Genomic DNA, 20,652 nt, shown 5'->3' with positions numbered 1-20,652 from the left:
GAGTCATAAAAAGCCGGTTTTAGACAAGATAATTGCATTTCGTTACCAGTGATCTGAAAACATTTTTTTGGTCAAAATGATTCTATTTTGGTCTCCAAGTGTCTAAAGAGCCATTTTTAGTCAAAATAACTGCATTTGGTCACCGAAGGTCTGAAATAAAAATTTAGTCAAAATGACTGTATTTTCGTCTATTAGAGTTTTAAAAATCCGTTTTTTGACAAGATAATTGCATTTGGTAACCAATCGCCTGTAACATTTGTTTGGGTCAAAATGACTCTATTTAGGTCTCCAAGTGTCTAAAAACCCTATTTTAGTCAAAATAAATGCATTTATTCACCAAAGGTCTGAAAACCTTTTTTTTTTAGCCAAAATGACTATATTTTTGTATTTTAGAGTCTTAAAACACCGCTTTTAGACAAGATAAGGAACTCTTGGTAACCAATGGTCTGAAAACTTTTTTTGGTCAAAATGACTCTATTTAGGTCTCCAAGTTTCTAAAAAGCCCTTTTTAGTCAAAATAACTACGTTTGGTGGCCAAAGGTTTGAAAAACTTTTTTTTAGCCAAAATGACTGTATTTTTGTCTTTTAGTGTCTTAAAACAATGCTTTTAGACAAGATATTTGGTAACTAATGGCCTGAAAAAATGTTTTTGATCAAAATGACTCTATTTAGGTCTCCAAGTGTCTAAAAAGCCATTTTTAGTCAAAATAACTACGTTTGGTCACCCAAGGTCTGAAAATCTTTTTTTTAGCAGAAATGACTGTATTTTTGTCTTTTAGAGTCTTAAAAAGCCGGTTTTAGACAAGATAATTGCATTTCGTTACCAGTGATCTGAAAACATTTTTTTGGTCAAAATGACTCTATTTTTGGTCTCGAAGTGTCTAAAAAGCCCCTTTTAGTCAAAATAACTGTATTTGGTCACCAAAGGTCTGAAAAAAAATGTTGTCAAAATGATTGTATTTTCGTCTATTAGAGTCTTAAAAAGCCGGTTTTGGACAAGTTAATTGCATTTGGTAACCAATCGCCTGTAACATTTGTTTGGGTCAAAATGACTCTATTTAGGTCTCCAAGTCTTTTTTAGTCAAAATAACTGCATTTGGTCACCAAAGGTCTGAAATACAAATTTAGTCAAAATGACTGTATTTTCGTCTATTAGAGTCTTAAAAAGCCGGTTTTTTACAAGATATTTGTATTTGGTAACTAAACGGCCAGAAACATTTGTTCAAACTGACTCTATATTGGTTTCAGAGTGTCTAAAAGCCTATTTTAGTCAAAATAAATGCATTTGGTCACCAAAGGTCTGAAAACCTTTTTTTAGCCAAAATGACTATATTTTTGTATTTTAGAGTCTTATAACACCGCTTTTAGACAAGATAAGGAACTCTTGGTCACCAAAGGTCTGAAAAACTTTTTTAGCCAAAATGACTGTATTTTTGTCTTTTAGAGTCTTAAACAGCCGGTTTTAGACAAGATAATTGCATTTCGTTACCAGTGATCTGAAAAAAAATTTTTGGTCAAAATGACTCGTATTTCGTTACCAGTGATCTGAAAACATTTTTTTGGTCAAAATGACTCTATTGTGGTCTCCATGTGTCTAAAAATCCCTTTTTAGTCAAAATAACTGCATTTGGTCACCGAAGGTCTGAAATAAAAATTTAGTCAAAATGACTGTATTTTCGTCTATTAGAGTTTTAAAAAGCCAGTTTTTGACAAGATAATTGCATTTGGTAACCAATCGCCTGTAACATTTGTTTGGGTCAAAATGACTCTATTTAGGTCTCCAAGTGTCAAAAAACCCTATTTTAGTCAAAATAAATGCTTTTGTTCAGCAAAGGTCTGAAAACCTTTTTTTAGCCAAAATGACTATATTTTTGTATTTTAGAGTCTTAAAACACCGCTTTTAGACAAGATAAGGAACTCTTGGTTACCAATGGCCTGAAAACTTTTTTTGGTCAAAATGACTCTATTTAGGTCTCCAAGTGTCTAAAAAGCCCTTTTTAGTCAAAATAACTATGTTTGGTCACCAAAGGTTTGAAAAACTTTTTTTAGCCAAAATGACTGTATTTTTGTCTTTTAGAGTCTTAAAAAGCCGGTTTTAGACAAGATAATTGCATTTCGTTACCAGCGATCTGAAAACATTTTTTTTGGTCAAAATGACTCTATTTTGGTCTCCATGTGTCTAAAAAGCCCTTTTTAGTCAAAATAACTGCATTTGGTCACCAAAGGTCTTAAAAAAAATGTATTTCAAATTATTGTATTTTCGTCTATTAGAGTCTAAAAAAGCCGGTTTTGGACAAGATAATTGCATTTGGTAACCAATCGCATGAAACATTTGTTTGGGTCAAAATGACTCTATTTTGGTCTCCAAGTGTCTAAAAAGCTTATTTTAGACAAGAAAAATGACATTTGGTAACTAATGGCCTGAAAAAATGTTTTTGGTCAAAATGACTCTATTTAGGTCTCCAAGTGTCTAAAAAGCCATTTTAAGTCAAAATAACTACGTTTGGCCACCCAAGGTCTGAAAATCTTTTTTTTAGCAGAAATGACTATATTTTTGTCCTTTAGAGTCATAAAAAGCCGGTTTTAGACAAGATAATTGCATTTCGTTACCAGTGATCTGAAAACATTTTTTTGGTCAAAATGATTCTATTGTGGTCTCCATGTGTCTAAAAATCCCTTTTTAGTCAAAATAACTGCATTTGGTCACCGAAGGTCTGAAATAAAAATTTAGTCAAAATGACTGTATTTTCGTCTATTAGAGTTTTAAAAAGCCAGTTTTTGACAAGATAATTGCATTTGGTAACCAATCGCCTGTAACATTTGTTTGGGTCAAAATGACTCTATTTAGGTCTCCAAGTGTCAAAAAACCCTATTTTAGTCAAAATAAATGCTTTTGTTCAGCAAAGGTCTGAAAACCTTTTTTTAGCCAAAATGTCTATATTTTTGTATTTTAGAGTCTTAAAACACCGCTTTTAGACAAGATAAGGAACTCTTGGTTACCAATGGCCTGAAAACTTTTTTTGGTCAAAATGACTCTATTTAGGTCTCCAAGTGTCTAAAAAGCCCTTTTTAGTCAAAATAACTGCATTTGGTCACCAAAGGTCTTAAAAAAAATGTATTTCAAATTATTGTATTTTCGTCTATTAGAGTCTAAAAAAGCCGGTTTTGGACAAGATAATTGCATTTGGTAACCAATCGCATGAAACATTTGTTTGGGTCAAAATGACTCTATTTTGGTCTCCAAGTGTCTAAAAAGCTTATTTTAGTCGAAATAAATGCAATTTGTCACCAAAGGTCTGAAAACCTTTTTTTTAGCCAACATGACTGTATTTTTGTCTTTTAGTGTCTTAAAACACCGCTTTTAGACAAGAAAAATGACATTTGGTAACTAATGGCATGAAAAAATGTTTTTGGTCAAAATGACTCTATTTAGGTCTTTAAGTGTCTTAAAAGCCCTTTTTAGTCAAAATAACTACGTTTGGTCACCAAAGGTTTGAAAAACTTTTTTTAGCCAAAATGACTGTATTTTTGTCTTTTAGAGTCTTAAAACACTACTTTTAGACAAGAAAAATGACATTTGGTAACTAATGGCCTGAAAAAATGTTTTTGGTCAAAATGACTCTATTTAGGTCTCCAAAAAGCCATTTTAAGTCAAAATAACTACGTTTGGCCACCCAAGGTCTGAAAACCCTTTTTTAGCAGAAATGACTATATTTTTGTCCTTTAGAGTCATAAAAAGCCGGTTTTAGACAAGATAATTGCATTTCGTTACCAGTGATCTGAAAACATTTTTTTGGTCAAAATGATTCTATTTTGGTCTCCAAGTGTCTAAAAATCCCTTTTTAGTCAAAATAACTGCATTTGGTCACCGAAGGTCTGAAAAAAAAAATAGTCAAAATGATTGTATTTTCGTCTATTAGAGTCTTAAAAAGCCGGTTTTGGACAAGATAATTGCATTTGGTAACCAATCGCCTGAAACATTTGTTTGGGTTCAAATTGACTCTATTTTGGTTTCAGAGTGTCTAAAGGCCTATTTAAGTCAAAATATTTTTGTCTTTTAGAGTCTTCAAAAGCCGGTTTTAGACAAGATAATTGCATTTCGTATGCAGTGATCTGAAAACATTTTTTTGGTCAAAATAATTCTATTTTGGTCTCCAAGTGTCTAAAAAGCCATTTTTTTGTCAAAATAACTGCATTTGGTCACCGAAGGTCTGAAAAAAATTTTAGTCAAAATGATTGTATTTGTCTTAAACAGCCGGTTTTAGACAAGATAATTGCATTTCGTAACCAGTGATCTGAAAACATTTTTTTGCTCAAAATGACTGTATTTTTGTCTCCAAGTGTCTAAAAAGCCTTTTTTAGTCAAAATAACTGCATTTGGTCACCAAAGGTTGCAAAACATTTTTTAGTCAAAATCATTTTATTTTTGTCTTTTAGAATTTTAAAAAGCCAGTTTTAGACAAGATAACTGCATTTTGTCTCCAATGGTCTGAATTTTTTTTCAAAATGACTGTATTTTGGTCTCCAAGTGTCTAAAAAGCACATTTTAGTCAAAATAACTGCATTTGGTCACCAAAGGTTGGAAAAATTTTTTTAGTCAAAATTATTTTATTTTTGTCCTTTAGAATTTTAAAAAGCCAGTTTTAGACAAGATAACTGCATTTTGTCTCCAATGGTCTGAATTTTTTTTCAAAATGACTGTATTTTGGTCTCCAAGTGTCTAAAAAGCACTTTTTAGTCAAAATAACTGCATTTGGTCACCAAAGGTTGGAAAATTTTTTTTAGTCAAAATTATTTTATTTTTGTCTTTTAGAATTTTAAAAAGCCAGTTTTAAAACAAGATAACTGCATTTGGTCTCCAATGGTCTGATTTTTTTTCAAAATGACTGTATTTTGGTCTCCAAGTGTCTAAAAAGCCTTTCTTAGTCAAAATAACTACGTTTGGTCACCAAAGGTCTGAAAAACTTTTTTAGCCAAAATGACTATATTTTCGTCTTTTAGAGTCTTAAATCACTGCTTTTAGACAAGATAAACTACATTTGGTAACCAATGGCCTGAAAAAATGTTTTTGGTCAAAATGACTCTATTTAGGTCTCCAAGTGTCTAAAAAGCCCCTTTTAGTCAAAATAACTGCATTTGGTCACCAAAGGTCTGAAAAAATGTAGTCAAAATGATTGTATTTTCGTCTGTAAGAGTCTTAAAAAGCCGGTTTTGGACAAGATAATTGCATTTCGTTACCAGTGATCTGAAAACATTTTTTTGGTCAAAATGACTCTATTTTGGTCTCCAAGTGTCTAAAAAGCCCCTTTTAGTCAAAATAACTGCATTTGGTCACAAAAGGTCTGAAAAAAAATGTAGTCAAAATGATTGTATTTTCGTCTGTAAGAGTCTTAAAAAGCCGGTTTTGGACAAGATAATTGCATTTGGTCACCAATCGCCTGAAACATTTGTTTGGGTTCAAATTGACTCTATTTTGGTTTCAGAGTGTCTAAAAGCTATTTTAGTCAAAATGAATGCATTTGGTCACCAAAGGTCTGAAAACCTTTTTTTTTAGCTATTAGCTTTTTTAGCTATTTTTGTCTTTTAGAGTCTTCAAAAGCCGGTTGACAAGATAATTGCATTTCGTTACCAGTGATCTGAATACATTTTTTTTGGTCAAAATGACTCAAAGTGTCTAAAAAGCCTTTCTTAGTCAAAATAACTACGTTTGGTCACCAAAGGTCTGAAAAACTTTTTTTAGCCAAAATGACTGTATTTTTGTCTTTTAGAGTCTTAAAACACTGCTTTTAGACAAGATAAACTACATTTGGTAACCAATGGCCTGAAAAAATGTTTTTGGTCAAAATGACTCTATTTAGGTCTCCAAGTGTCCAAAAAGCCATTTTTAGTCAAAATAACTACGTTTGGTCACCAAAGGTCTGAAAAACTTTTTTAGCCAAAATGACTGTATTTTTGTCTTTTAGAGTCTTAAACAGCCGGTTTTAGACAAGATAATTGCATTTCGTTACCAGTGATCTGAAAAAAAATTTTTGGTCAAAATGACTCTATTGTGGTCTCCATTTGTCTAAAAATCCCTTTTTAGTCAAAATAACTGCATTTGGTCACCGAAGCTCTGAAATAAAAATTTAGTCAAAATGACTGTATTTTCGTCTATTAGAGTTTTAAAAAGCCAGTTTTTGACAAGATAATTGCATTTGGTAACCAATCGCCTGTAACATTTGTTTGGGTCAAAATGACTCTATTTAGGTCTCCAAGTGTCAAAAAACCCTATTTTATTCAAAATAAATGCTTTTGTTCAGCAAAGGTCTGAAAACCTTTTTTTAGCCAAAATGACTATATTTTTGTATTTTAGAGTCTTAAAACACCGCTTTTAGACAAGATTTGGAACTCTTGGTTACCAATGGCCTGAAAACTTTTTTTGGTCAAAATGACTCTATTTAGGTCTCCAAGTGTCTAAAAAGCCCTTTTTAGTCAAAATAACTATGTTTGGTCACCAAAGGTTTGAAAAACTTTTTTTAGCCAAAATGACTGTATTTTTGTCTTTTAGAGTCTTAAAAAGCCGGTTTTAGACAAGATAATTGCATTTCGTTACCAGCGATCTGAAAACATTTTTTTTGGTCAAAATGACTCTATTTTGGTCTCCATGTGTCTAAAAAGCCCTTTTTAGTCAAAATAACTGCATTTGGTCACCAAAGGTCTTAAAAAAATGTATTTCAAATTATTGTATTTTCGTCTATTAGAGTCTAAAAAAGCCGGTTTTGGACAAGATAATTGCATTTGGTAACCAATCGCATGAAACATTTGTTTGGGTCAAAATGACTCTATTTTGGTCTCCAAGTGTCTAAAAAGCTTATTTTAGACAAGAAAAATGACATTTGGTAACTAATGGCCTGAAAAAATGTTTTTGGTCAAAATGACTCTATTTAGGTCTCCAAGTGTCTAAAAAGCCATTTTAAGTCAAAATAACTACGTTTGGCCACCCAAGGTCTGAAAATCTTTTTTTTAGCAGAAATGACTATATTTTTGTCCTTTAGAGTCATAAAAAGCCGGTTTTAGACAAGATAATTGCATTTCGTTACCAGTGATCTGAAAACATTTTTTTGGTCAAAATGATTCTATTTTGGTCTCCAAGTGTCTAAAGAGCCCTTTTTAGTCAAAATAACTGCATTTCGTCACCGAAGGTCTGAAATAAAAATTTAGTCAAAATGACTGTATTTTCGTCTATTAGAGTTTTAAAAATCCGATTTTTGACAAGATAATTGCATTTGGTAACATTTGTTTGGGTCAAAATGACTCTATTTAGGTCTCCAAGTGTCTAAAAACCCTATTTTAGTCAAAATAAATGCATTTATTCACCAAAGGTCTGAAAACCTTTTTTTTTAGCCAAAATGACTATATTTTTGTATTTTAGAGTCTTAAAACACCGCTTTTAGACAAGATAAGGAACTCTTGGTAACCAATGGCCTGAAAACTTTTTTTGGTCAAAATGACTCTATTTAGGTCTCCAAGTTTCTAAAAAGCCCTTTTTAGTCAAAATAACTACGTTTGGTGGCCAAAGGTTTGAAAAACTTTTTTTTAGCCAAAATGACTGTATTTTTGTCTTTTAGTGTCTTAAAACAATGCTTTTAGACAAGATATTTGATAACAAATGGCCTGAAAAAATGTTTTTGATCAAAATGACTCTATTTAGGTCTCCAAGTGTCTAAAAAGCCATTTTTAGTCAAAATAACTACGTTTGGTCACCCAAGGTCTGAAAATCTTTTTTTAGCAGAAATGACTGTATTTTTGTCTTTTAGAGTCTTAAAAAGCCGGTTTTAGACAAGATAATTGCATTTCGTTACCAGTGATCTGAAAACATTTTTTTGGTCAAAATGACTCTATTTTTGGTCTCGAAGTGTCTAAAAAGCCCCTTTTAGTCAAAATAACTGTATTTGGTCACCAAAGGTCTGAAAAAAAATGTAGTCAAAATGATTGTATTTTCGTCTATTAGAGTCTTAAAAAGCCGGTTTTGGACAAGTTAATTGCATTTGGTAACCAATCGCCTGTAACATTTGTTTGGGTCAAAATGACTCTATTTAGGTCTCCAAGTCTTTTTTAGTCAAAATAACTGCATTTGGTCACCAAAGGTCTGAAATAAAAATTTAGTCAAAATGACTGTATTTTCGTCTATTAGAGTCTTAAAAAGCCGGTTTTTTACAAGATATTTGTATTTGGTAACTAAACGGCCAGAAACATTTGTTTGGGTTCAAACTGACTCTATATTGGTTTCAGAGTGTCTAAAAGCCTATTTTAGTCAAAATAAATGCATTTGGTCACCAAAGGTCTGAAAACCTTTTTTTAGCCAAAATGACTATATTTTTGTATTTTAGAGTCTTAAAACACCGCTTTTAGACAAGATAAGGAACTCTTGGTCACCAAAGGTCTGAAAAACTTTTTTAGCCAAAATGACTGTATTTTTTTCTTTTAGAGTCTTAAACAGCCGGTTTTAGACAAGATAATTGCATTTCGTTACCAGTGATCTGAAAAAAAATTTTTGGTCAAAATGACTCGCATTTCGTTACCAGTGATCTGAAAACATTTTTTTGGTCAAAATGACTCTATTGTGGTCTCCATGTGTCTAAAAATACCTTTTTAGTCAAAATAACTGCATTTGGTCACCGAAGGTCTGAAATAAAAATTTAGTCAAAATGACTGTATTTTCGTCTATTAGAGTTTTAAAAAGCCAGTTTTTGACAAGATAATTGCATTTGGTAACCAATCGCCTGTAACATTTGTTTGGGTCAAAATGACTCTATTTAGGTCTCCAAGTGTCTAAAAAGCCCTTTTTAGTCAAAATAACTATGTTTGGTCACCAAAGGTTTGAAAAACTTTTTTTAGCCAAAATGACTGTATTTTTGTCTTTTAGAGTCTTAAAAAGCCGGTTTTAGACAAGATAATTGCATTTCGTTACCAGCGATCTGAAAACATTTTTTTTGGTCAAAATGACTCTATTTTGGTCTCCATGTGTCTAAAAAGCCCTTTTTAGTCAAAATAACTGCATTTGGTCACCAAAGGTCTTAAAAAAAATGTATTTCAAATTATTGTATTTTCGTCTATTAGAGTCTAAAAAAGCCGGTTTTGGACAAGATAATTGCATTTGGTAACCAATCGCATGAAACATTTGTTTGGGTCAAAATGACTCTTTTTTGGTCTCCAAGTGTCTAAAAAGCTTATTTTAGTCGAAATAAATGCAATTTGTCACCAAAGGTCTGAAAACCTTTTTTTTAGCCAAAATGACTGTATTTTTGTCTTTTAGTGTCTTAAAACACCGCTTTTAGACAAGATAAACTACTTTTGGTAACCAATGGCCTGAAAAATGTTTTTGGTCAAAATGACTCTATTTAGGTCTCCAAGTGTCTTAAAAGCCCTTTTTAGTCAAAATAACTACGTTTGGTCACCAAAGGTTTGAAAAACTTTTTTTAGCCAAAATGCCTGTATTTTTGTCTTTTAGAGTCTTAAAACACTACTTTTAGACAAGAAAAATGACATTTGGTAACTAATGGCCTGAAAAAATGTTTTTGGTCAAAATGACTCTATTTAGGTCTCCAAAAAGCCATTTTAAGTCAAAATAACTACGTTTGGCCACCCAAGGTCTGAAAATCTTTTTTTAGCAGAAATGACTATATTTTTGTCCTTTAGAGTCATAAAAAGCCGGTTTTAGACAAGATAATTGCATTTCGTTACCAGTGATCTGAAAACATTTTTTTGGTCAAAATGATTCTATTTTGGTCTCCAAGTGTCTAAAGAGCCCTTTTTAGTCAAAATAACTGCATTTGGTCACCGAAGGTCTGAAATAAAAATTTAGTCAAAATGACTGTATTTTCGTCTATTAGAGTTTTAAAAATCCGGTTTTTGACAAGATAATTGCATTTGGTAACCAATCGCCTGTAACATTTGTTTGGGTCAAAATGACTATTTAGGTCTCCAAGTGTCTAAAAACCCTATTTTAGTCAAAATAAATGCATTTATTCACCAAAGGTCTGAAAACCTTTTTTTTTTAGCCAAAATGACTATATTTCTGTATTTTAGAGTCTTAAAACACCGCTTTTAGACAAGATAAGGAACTCTTGGTAACCAATGGCCTGAAAACTTTTTTTGGTCAAAATGACTCTATTTAGGTCTCCAAGTTTCTAAAAAGCCCTTTTTAGTCAAAATAACTACGTTTGGTGGCCAAAGGTTTGAAAAACTTTTTTTTAGCCAAAATGACTGTATTTTTGTCTTTTAGTGTCTTAAAACAATGCTTTTAGACAAGATATTTGGTAACAAATGGCCTGAAAAAATGTTTTTGATCAAAATGACTCTATTTAGGTCTCCAAGAGTCTAAAAAGCCATTTTTAGTCAAAATAACTACGTTTGGTCACCCAAGGTCTGAAAATATTTTTTTAGCAGAAATGACTGTATTTTTGTCTTTTAGAGTCTTAAAAAGCCGGTTTTAGACAAGATAATTGCATTTCGTTACCAGTGATCTGAAAACATTTTTTTGGCCAAAATGACTCTATTTTTGGTCTCGAAGTGTCTAAAAAGCCCCTTTTAGTCAAAATAACTGTATTTGGTCACCAAAGGTCTGAAAAAAAAATTTAGTCAAAATGACTGTATTTTCGTCTATTAGAGTCTAAAAAAGCCGGTTTTGGACAAGATAATTGCATTTGGTAACCAATCGCATGAAACATTTGTTTGGGTCAAAATGACTCTATTTTGGTCTCCAAGTGTCTAAAAAGCTTATTTTAGTCGAAATAAATGCAATTTGTCACCAAAGGTCTGAAAACCTTTTTTTTAGCCAAAATGACTGTATTTTTGTCTTTTAGTGTCTTAAAACACCGCTTTTAGACAAGATAAACTACTTTTGGTAACCAATGGCCTGAAAAATGTTTTTGGTCAAAATGACTCTATTTAGGTCTCCAAGTGTCTTAAAAGCCCTTTTTAGTCAAAATAACTACGTTTGGTCACCAAAGGTTTGAAAAACTTTTTTTTAGCCAAAATGCCTGTATTTTTGTCTTTTAGAGTCTTAAAACACTACTTTTAGACAAGAAAAATGACATTTGGTAACTAATGGCCTGAAAAAATGTTTTTGGTCAAAATGACTCTATTTAGGTCTCCAAAAAGCCATTTTAAGTCAAAATAACTACGTTTGGCCACCCAAGGTCTGAAAATCTTTTTTTAGCAGAAATGACTATATTTTTGTCCTTTAGAGTCATAAAAAGCCGGTTTTAGACAAGATAATTGCATTTCGTTACCAGTGATCTGAAAACATTTTTTTGGTCAAAATGATTCTATTTTGGTCTCCAAGTGTCTAAAGAGCCCTTTTTAGTCAAAATAACTGCATTTGGTCACCGAAGGTCTGAAATAAAAATTTAGTCAAAATGACTGTATTTTCGTCTATTAGAGTTTTAAAAATCCGGTTTTTGACAAGATAATTGCATTTGGTAACCAATCGCCTGTAACATTTGTTTGGGTCAAAATGACTCTATTTAGGTCTCCAAGTGTCTAAAAACCCTATTTTAGTCAAAATAAATGCATTTATTCACCAAAGGTCTGAAAACCTTTTTTTTTTAGCCAAAATGACTATATTTTTGTATTTTAGAGTCTTAAAACACCGCTTTTAGACAAGATAAGGAACTCTTGGTAACCAATGGTCTGAAAACTTTTTTTGGTCAAAATGACTCTATTTAGGTCTCCAAGTTTCTAAAAAGCCCTTTTTAGTCAAAATAACTACGTTTGGTGGCCAAAGGTTTGAAAAACTTTTTTTTAGCCAAAATGACTGTATTTTTGTCTTTTAGTGTCTTAAAACAATGCTTTTAGACAAGATATTTGGTAACTAATGGCCTGAAAAAATGTTTTTGATCAAAATGACTCTATTTAGGTCTCCAAGTGTCTAAAAAGCCATTTTTAGTCAAAATAACTACGTTTGGTCACCCAAGGTCTGAAAATCTTTTTTTAGCAGAAATGACTGTATTTTTGTCTTTTAGAGTCTTAAAAAGCCGGTTTTAGACAAGATAATTGCATTTCGTTACCAGTGATCTGAAAACATTTTTTTGGTCAAAATGACTCTATTTTTGGTCTCGAAGTGTCTAAAAAGCCCCTTTTAGTCAAAATAACTGTATTTGGTCACCAAAGGTCTGAAAAAAAATGTAGTCAAAATGATTGTATTTTCGTCTATTAGAGTCTTAAAAAGCCGGTTTTGGACAAGTTAATTGCATTTGGTAACCAATCGCCTGTAACATTTGTTTGGGTCAAAATGACTCTATTTAGGTCTCCAAGTCTTTTTTAGTCAAAATAACTGCATTTGGTCACCAAAGGTCTGAAATACAAATTTAGTCAAAATGACTGTATTTTCGTCTATTAGAGTCTTAAAAAGCCGGTTTTTTACAAGATATTTGTATTTGGTAACTAAACGGCCAGAAACATTTGTTCAAACTGACTCTATATTGGTTTCAGAGTGTCTAAAAGCCTATTTTAGTCAAAATAAATGCATTTGGTCACCAAAGGTCTGAAAACCTTTTTTAGCCAAAATGACTATATTTTTGTATTTTAGAGTCTTATAACACCGCTTTTAGACAAGATAAGGAACTCTTGGTCACCAAAGGTCTGAAAAACTTTTTTAGCCAAAATGACTGTATTTTTGTCTTTTAGAGTCTTAAACAGCCGGTTTTAGACAAGATAATTGCATTTCGTTACCAGTGATCTGAAAAAAAATTTTTGGTCAAAATGACTCGCATTTCGTTACCAGTGATCTGAAAACATTTTTTTGGTCAAAATGACTCTATTGTGGTCTCCATGTGTCTAAAAATCCCTTTTTAGTCAAAATAACTGCATTTGGTCACCGAAGGTCTGAAATAAAAATTTAGTCAAAATGACTGTATTTTCGTCTATTAGAGTTTTAAAAAGCCAGTTTTTGACAAGATAATTGCATTTGGTAACCAATCGCCTGTAACATTTGTTTGGGTCAAAATGACTCTATTTAGGTCTCCAAGTGTCAAAAAACCCTATTTTAGTCAAAATAAATGCTTTTGTTCAGCAAAGGTCTGAAAACCTTTTTTTAGCCAAAATGACTATATTTTTGTATTTTAGAGTCTTAAAACACCGCTTTTAGACAAGATAAGGAACTCTTGGTTACCAATGGCCTGAAAACTTTTTTTGGTCAAAATGACTCTATTTAGGTCTCCAAGTGTCTAAAAAGCCCTTTTTAGTCAAAATAACTATGTTTGGTCACCAAAGGTTTGAAAAACTTTTTTTAGCCAAAATGACTGTATTTTTGTCTTTTAGAGTCTTAAAAAGCCGGTTTTAGACAAGATAATTGCATTTCGTTACCAGCGATCTGAAAACATTTTTTTTGGTCAAAATGACTCTATTTTGGTCTCCATGTGTCTAAAAAGCCCTTTTTAGTCAAAATAACTGCATTTGGTCACCAAAGGTCTTAAAAAAAATGTATTTCAAATTATTGTATTTTCGTCTATTAGAGTCTAAAAAAGCCGGTTTTGGACAAGATAATTGCATTTGGTAACCAATCGCATGAAACATTTGTTTGGGTCAAAATGACTCTATTTTGGTCTCCAAGTGTCTAAAAAGCTTATTTTAGACAAGAAAAATGACATTTGGTAACTAATGGCCTGAAAAAATGTTTTTGGTCAAAATGACTCTATTTAGGTCTCCAAGTGTCTAAAAAGCCATTTTAAGTCAAAATAACTACGTTTGGCCACCCAAGGTCTGAAAATCTTTTTTTTAGCAGAAATGACTATATTTTTGTCCTTTAGAGTCATAAAAAGCCGGTTTTAGACAAGATAATTGCATTTCGTTACCAGTGATCTGAAAACATTTTTTTGGTCAAAATGATTCTATTGTGGTCTCCATGTGTCTAAAAATCCCTTTTTAGTCAAAATAACTGCATTTGGTCACCGAAGGTCTGAAATAAAAATTTAGTCAAAATGACTGTATTTTCGTCTATTAGAGTTTTAAAAAGCCAGTTTTTGACAAGATAATTGCATTTGGTAACCAATCGCCTGTAACATTTGTTTGGGTCAAAATGACTCTATTTAGGTCTCCAAGTGTCAAAAAACCCTATTTTAGTCAAAATAAATGCTTTTGTTCAGCAAAGGTCTGAAAACCTTTTTTTAGCCAAAATGTCTATATTTTTGTATTTTAGAGTCTTAAAACACCGCTTTTAGACAAGATAAGGAACTCTTGTTTACCAATGGCCTGAAAACTTTTTTTGGTCAAAATGACTCTATTTTTGGTCTCGAAGTGTCTAAAAAGCCCCTTTTAGTCAAAATAACTGTATTTGGTCACCAAAGGTCTGAAAAAAAATGTAGTCAAAATGATTGTATTTTCGTCTATTAGAGTCTTAAAAAGCCGGTTTTGGACAAGTTAATTGCATTTGGTAACCAATCGCCTGTAACATTTGTTTGGGTCAAAATGACTCTATTTAGGTCTCCAAGTCTTTTTTAGTCAAAATAACTGCATTTGGTCACCAAAGGTCTGAAATACAAATTTAGTCAAAATGACTGTATTTTCGTCTATTAGAGTCTTAAAAAGCCGGTTTTTTACAAGATATTTGTATTTGGTAACTAAACGGCCAGAAACATTTGTTCAAACTGACTCTATATTGGTTTCAGAGTGTCTAAAAGCCTATTTTAGTCAAAATAACTACGTTTGGTCACCAAAGGTCTGAAAAACTTTTTTAGCCAAAATGACTGTATTTTTGTCTTTTAGAGTCTTAAACAGCCGGTTTTAGACAAGATAATTGCATTTCGTTACCAGTGATCTGAAAAAAAATTTTTGGTCAAAATGACTCGCATTTCGTTACCAGTGATCTGAAAACATTTTTTTGGTCAAAATGATTCTATTGTGGTCTCCATGTGTCTAAAAATCCCTTTTTAGTCAAAATAACTGCATTTGGTCACCGAAGGTCTGAAATAAAAATTTAGTCAAAATGACTGTATTTTCGTCTATTAGAGTTTTAAAAAGCCAGTTTTTGACAAGATAATTGCATTTGGTAACCAATCGCCTGTAACATTTGTTTGGGTCAAAATGACTCTATTTAGGTCTCCAAGTGTCAAAAAACCCTATTTTAGTCAAAATAAATGCTTTTGTTCAGCAAAGGTCTGAAAACCTTTTTTTAGCCAAAATGACTATATTTTTGTATTTTAGAGTCTTAAAACACCGCTTTTAGACAAGATAAGGAACTCTTGGTTACCAATGGCCTGAAAACTTTTTTTGGTCAAAATGACTCTATTTAGGTCTCCAAGTGTCTAAAAAGCCCTTTTTAGTCAAAATAACTGCATTTGGTCACCAAAGGTCTTAAAAAAAATGTATTTCAAATTATTGTATTTTCGTCTATTAGAGTCTAAAAAAGCCGGTTTTGGACAAGATAATTGCATTTGGTAACCAATCGCATGAAACATTTGTTTGGGTCAAAATGACTCTATTTTGGTCTCCAAGTGTCTAAAAAGCTTATTTTAGTCGAAATAAATGCAATTTGTCACCAAAGGTCTGAAAACCTTTTTTTTAGCCAAAATGACTATATTTTTGTATTTTAGAGTCTTATAACACCGCTTTTAGACAAGATAAGGAACTCTTGGTCACCAAAGGTCTGAAAAACTTTTTTAGCCAAAATGACTGTATTTTTGTCTTTTAGAGTCTTAAACAGCCGGTTTTAGACAAGATAATTGTATTTCGTTACCAGTGATCTGAAAAAAAATTTTTGGTCAAAATGACTCGCATTTCGTTACCAGTGATCTGAAAACATTTTTTTTGGTCAAAATGACTCTATTGTGGTCTCCATGTGTCTAAAAATCCCTTTTTAGTCAAAATAACTGCATTTGGTCACCGAAGGTCTGAAATAAAAATTTAGTCAAAATGACTGTATTTTCGTCTATTAGAGTTTTAAAAAGCCAGTTTTTGACAAGATAATTGCATTTGGTAACCAATCGCCTGTAACATTTGTTTGGGTCAAAATGACTCTATTTAGGTCTCCAAGTGTCTAAAAAGCCATTTTAAGTCAAAATAACTACGTTTGGCCACCCAAGGTCTGAAAATCTTTTTTTTAGCAGAAATGACTATATTTTTGTCCTTTAGAGTCATAAAAAGCCGGTTTTAGACAAGATAATTGCATTTCGTTACCAGTGATCTGAAAACATTTTTTTGGTCAAAATGATTCTATTTTGGTCTCCAAGTGTCTAAAGAGCCCTTTTTAGTCAAAATAACTGCATTTGGTCACCGAAGGTCTGAAATAAAAATTTAGTCAAAATGACTGTATTTTCGTCTATTAGAGTTTTAAAAATCCGGTTTTTGACAAGATAATTGCATTTGGTAACCAATCGCCTGTAACATTTGTTTGGGTCAAAATGACTCTATTTAGGTCTCCAAGTGTCTAAAAACCCTATTTTAGTCAAAATAAATGCATTTATTCACCAAAGGTCTGAAAACCTTTTTTTTTAGCCAAAATGACTATATTTTTGTATTTTAGAGTCTTAAAACACCGCTTTTAGACAAGATAAGGAACTCTTGGTTACCAAAGGTCTGAAAAACTTTTTTAGTCAAAATGACTCTATTTAGGTCTCCAAGTGTCAAAAAACCCTATTTTAGTCAAAATAAATGCTTTTGTTCAGCAAAGGTCTGAAAACCTTTTTTTAGCCAAAATGACTATATTTTTGTATTTTAGAGTCTTAAAACACCACTTTTAGACAAGATAAGGAACTCTTGGTCACCAAAGGTCTGAAAAACTTTTATTTCGGTCTCCAAGTGTATAAAAAGCCTTTTTAAGTCAAAATAACTGCATTTGGTCACCAAAGGTCTGAAAAAAATTAAGTCCAAATGACTATATTTTTTTCTTTTAGAGCCTTAAAAAGCCGGTTTTAGACAAGATTTTAGACATTTGGCTCCAATAGCCTGAAAATTTTTTTGGGTCAAAATGACTCGATTTTGGTCTCCAAGTGTCTAAAAAGCCTTCCTTTTTTAGTCAAAATAACTGCATTTGGTCACCAAAGGTATGAAAAACAAATTTAGTCAAATTGACTGTATTTTTGTCTTTTAGAGCCTTAAAACGTGGGTTTTAGGCACGATTTTAGACATTTGGGCTCAAATGGCCTGAAAGATTTTTTTGGTCAAAATGACTCTATTTTGGTCTCCAAGTGTCTAAAAAGCCTTTTTTAGTCAAAATATCTGCATTTGGTCACCAAAGGTCTGATAAAAAAATTTGTCAAAATGACTGCATTTTTGTCTTTTAGAGCCTTAAAAAGCCGGTTTTAGACCAGATTTGTCTAAAACTGGCCATTTGGGCTCCAATGGCCTGAAAAAACTTTTTTGGTCAAAATGACTCTATTTTGGTCTCCAAGTGTCTAAAAAGCCTTTTTTTGTCAAAATTACTGAATTTGGTCACCAAAGGTCTGAAAAATACTTTAGTCAAAATGACTGTATTTTTGTCTTTTAGAGCCTTAAAAAGGCGGTTTTAGACAAGATTTGTCTAAAACCGGCCATTTGGGCTCCAATGGCCTGAAATGAAATTTTCGGTCAAAATTACTCTGTTTTGGTCTCCAAGTGTCTAAAAATCGTTTTTTAGTCAAAATAACTGCATTTGGTCACCAAAGGTCAGAAAATTTTTTTTGTCAAAATGACTATATTTTTGTCTTTTAGAGCCTTAAAAAGCCGGTTTTAGACAAGATTTTAGACATTTGGCTCCAATGGCCTGAAAAAAATGTTTTGGTCAAAAATACTCTATTTTGGTCTCCAAGTGTCTAAAAACCTTTTGTTAGTCAAAATAACGGCATTTGGTCACCAAAGGTCTGAAAAAAAAATTAGTCAAAATTACTGTATTTTTTGTCTTTTACAGCCCTAAAAAGCCGATTTTAGACAAGATTTGTTTAAAACCAGCAATTTGGGCTCCAATGGCCTGAAAAAAATGTTTTGGTCAAAATGACTCTATTTTGGTCTCCAAGTGTCTAAAGACCTTTTGTTAGTCAAAATAACGGCATTTGGTCACCAAAGGTCTGAAACACAATTTAGTCAAAATGACTGTATTTTTGTCTTTTAGAGCCTTAAAAAGCCAGTTTAAGACAAGATTTGTCTAAAACCGGCCATTTGGGCTCCAATGGCCTGAAAATTATTTTTTAGTTAAAATGACTCTATTTCGGTCTCCAAGTGTATAAAAAGCCTTTTTAAGTCAAAATAACTGCATTTGGTCACCAAAGGTCTGAAAAAAATTAAGTCCAAATGACTATATTTTTTTCTTTTAGAGCCTTAAAAAGCCGGTTTTAGACAAGATTTTAGACATTTGGCTCCAATAGCCTGAAAATTTTTTTGGGTCAAAATGACTCGATTTTGGTCTCCAAGTGTCTAAAAAGCCTTCCTTTTTTAGTCAAAATAACTGCATTTGGTCACCAAAGGTATGAAAAACAAATTTAGTCAAATTGACTGTATTTTTGTCTTTTAGAGCCTTAAAACGTGGGTTTTAGGCACGATTTTAGACATTTGGGCTCAAATGGCCTGAAAGATTTTTTTGGTCAAAATGACTCTATTTTGGTCTCCAAGTGTCTAAAAAGCCTTTTTTAGTCAAAATATCTGCATTTGGTCACCAAAGGTCTGATAAAAAAATTTGTCAAAATGACTGCATTTTTGTCTTTTAGAGCCTTAAAAAGCCGGTTTTAGACAAGATTTGTCTATAACTGGCCATTTGGGCTCCAATTGCCTGAAAAAAAAAATCGGTCAAAATGACTCTGTTTTGGTCTCCAAGTGTCTAAAAAGCCTTTTTTAGTCACAATAAATGCATTTGGTCACCAAAGATCTGAAAAAAACTAGTCAAAATTAATGTATTTTTGTCTTTTAGTGTCTTAAGAAACTTGGAGACCAAAATAGAGTAATTTTGACTGAAAATATCTTTTCAGGCCATTGGAGCCCAAATGGCCAGTTTTAGACAAATCTTGTCTAAACCCGGCTTTTTAAGGCTCTAAAAGACAAAAATACAGTCATTTTGACTAAAAAAATGTTCAGACCTTTGGTGACCAAATGCTGTTATTTTGACTAAAAAATGATTTTTAGACACTTGGAGACCAAAATAGTGATTTTGACCAAAAAAAATTTCAGGCCATTGCAGAGCAAAATGCAGTTATCTTGTCTAAAACTGGCTTTTTAAGACTCTAAAAGACAAAAATACAGTCATTTTGATTAAAAAAGTTTTTCAGACCTTTGGTGACCAAATGCAGTTATTTTGACTAAAAAAGGCTTTTTAGACACTTGGAGACCAAAATAATTATTTTAACAAAAAAATGTTCAGGCCATTGGAGCCAAATGTCCAAAATCTTGTCTAAAACCGGCTTTTTAAGGCTCTAAAAGACAAAAATTTACAGTGAAGAACGTAGTATTCTGTGGCTGAAGGTACATTAAGCATTTACAGGATAAAGAAGTAAGTGTCGGCCATAAAAGGCCCCAAAAATTAGCCCAAATGGGTTTACCTGACAGCTAAGAACGTAGTATTCTGTGGCTGAAGGTACATTAGGCATTAACAGGATAAAGAAGTAAGTGTCGGCCATAAAAGGCCCCAAAAATTAGCCCACATCAGTTTACCTGACAACTAAGAACGTAGTATTTGTTGGCTGGAGGTACATTAGGCATTCACACAGTATACAGAAGTTAGTGTCGGACTGTATAGGCCCCAAAAATTTGCTCACATGGGTTTAACTGACAGCAAAGAACGTAGTGTATTTGATGACTGGTGGTACATTAGGCATTCACAGTAGACAGAAGTAAGTGTCGGCCTTTATAGGCCCCAAACATTAGCTCACATGGGTTTAACTGACAGCACAGAACGTAGTATTTGATGGCTGGAGGTAAATTAGGCTTTCACAGGATACAGAAGTAAGTGTCAGCCTGTATAGGCCCCAAAACTTAGCTCACATGGGTTTAACTGACAGCAAAGAACATAGTGTATTTGATGGCTAGAGGTAAATTAGGCATTCACACAGGAGAAACAAAAAGAAAGCCAACGAATAACTTGAGGTGCCATCTTGCCATGGCCAAGTTCAAAGGGGACGAGGGTGGCAGTGGTGATCGCCTACGGCCACATCACCCTAAACACACCCGATCTTGTCTAATCTCGGAAGCTAAGCAGGGTCGGGCCTGGTTAGTACCTGGATGGGAGACCGCCTGGGAATACCAGGTGCTGTAGGCTTTTGGCTTTTCCTTTATTCGTTGGCTTTCTTTTTGTTTCTCCTGAGGTGCCATCTTGCCATGGCCAAGTTCAAAGGGGTCGAGGGTGGCGTTTGTCATCGCCTACGGCCACATCACCCTGAACGCGCCCAATCTCGTCTGATCTCAGAAGCTAAGCAGGGTCATGCCTGGTTAGAACCTGGATGGGAAACCTCCTGGGAATACCAGGTGCTGTAGGCTTTTGGCTTTTCCTTTATTCATTGGCTTTCTTTTTGTTTCTCCAGAGGTGCCATCTTGCCATGGCCAAGTTCAAAGGGGTCGAGGGTGGCAGTGGTGATCGCCTATGGCCACATAACCCTGAACGCGCCCAATCTCGTCTGATCTCAGAAGCTAAGCAGGGTCGTGCCTGGTTAGAACCTGGATGGGAAACCGCCTGGGAATACCAGGTGCTGTAGGCTTTTGGCTTTTCCTTTATTT

Source organism: Pelophylax lessonae (genome assembly GCF_965119305.1).
Source record: "Pelophylax lessonae genome assembly, chromosome: 12".
In the NCBI taxonomy this organism is placed as follows: domain Eukaryota; kingdom Metazoa; phylum Chordata; class Amphibia; order Anura; family Ranidae; genus Pelophylax; species Pelophylax lessonae.
This window is presented reverse-complemented; position numbering follows the sequence as displayed.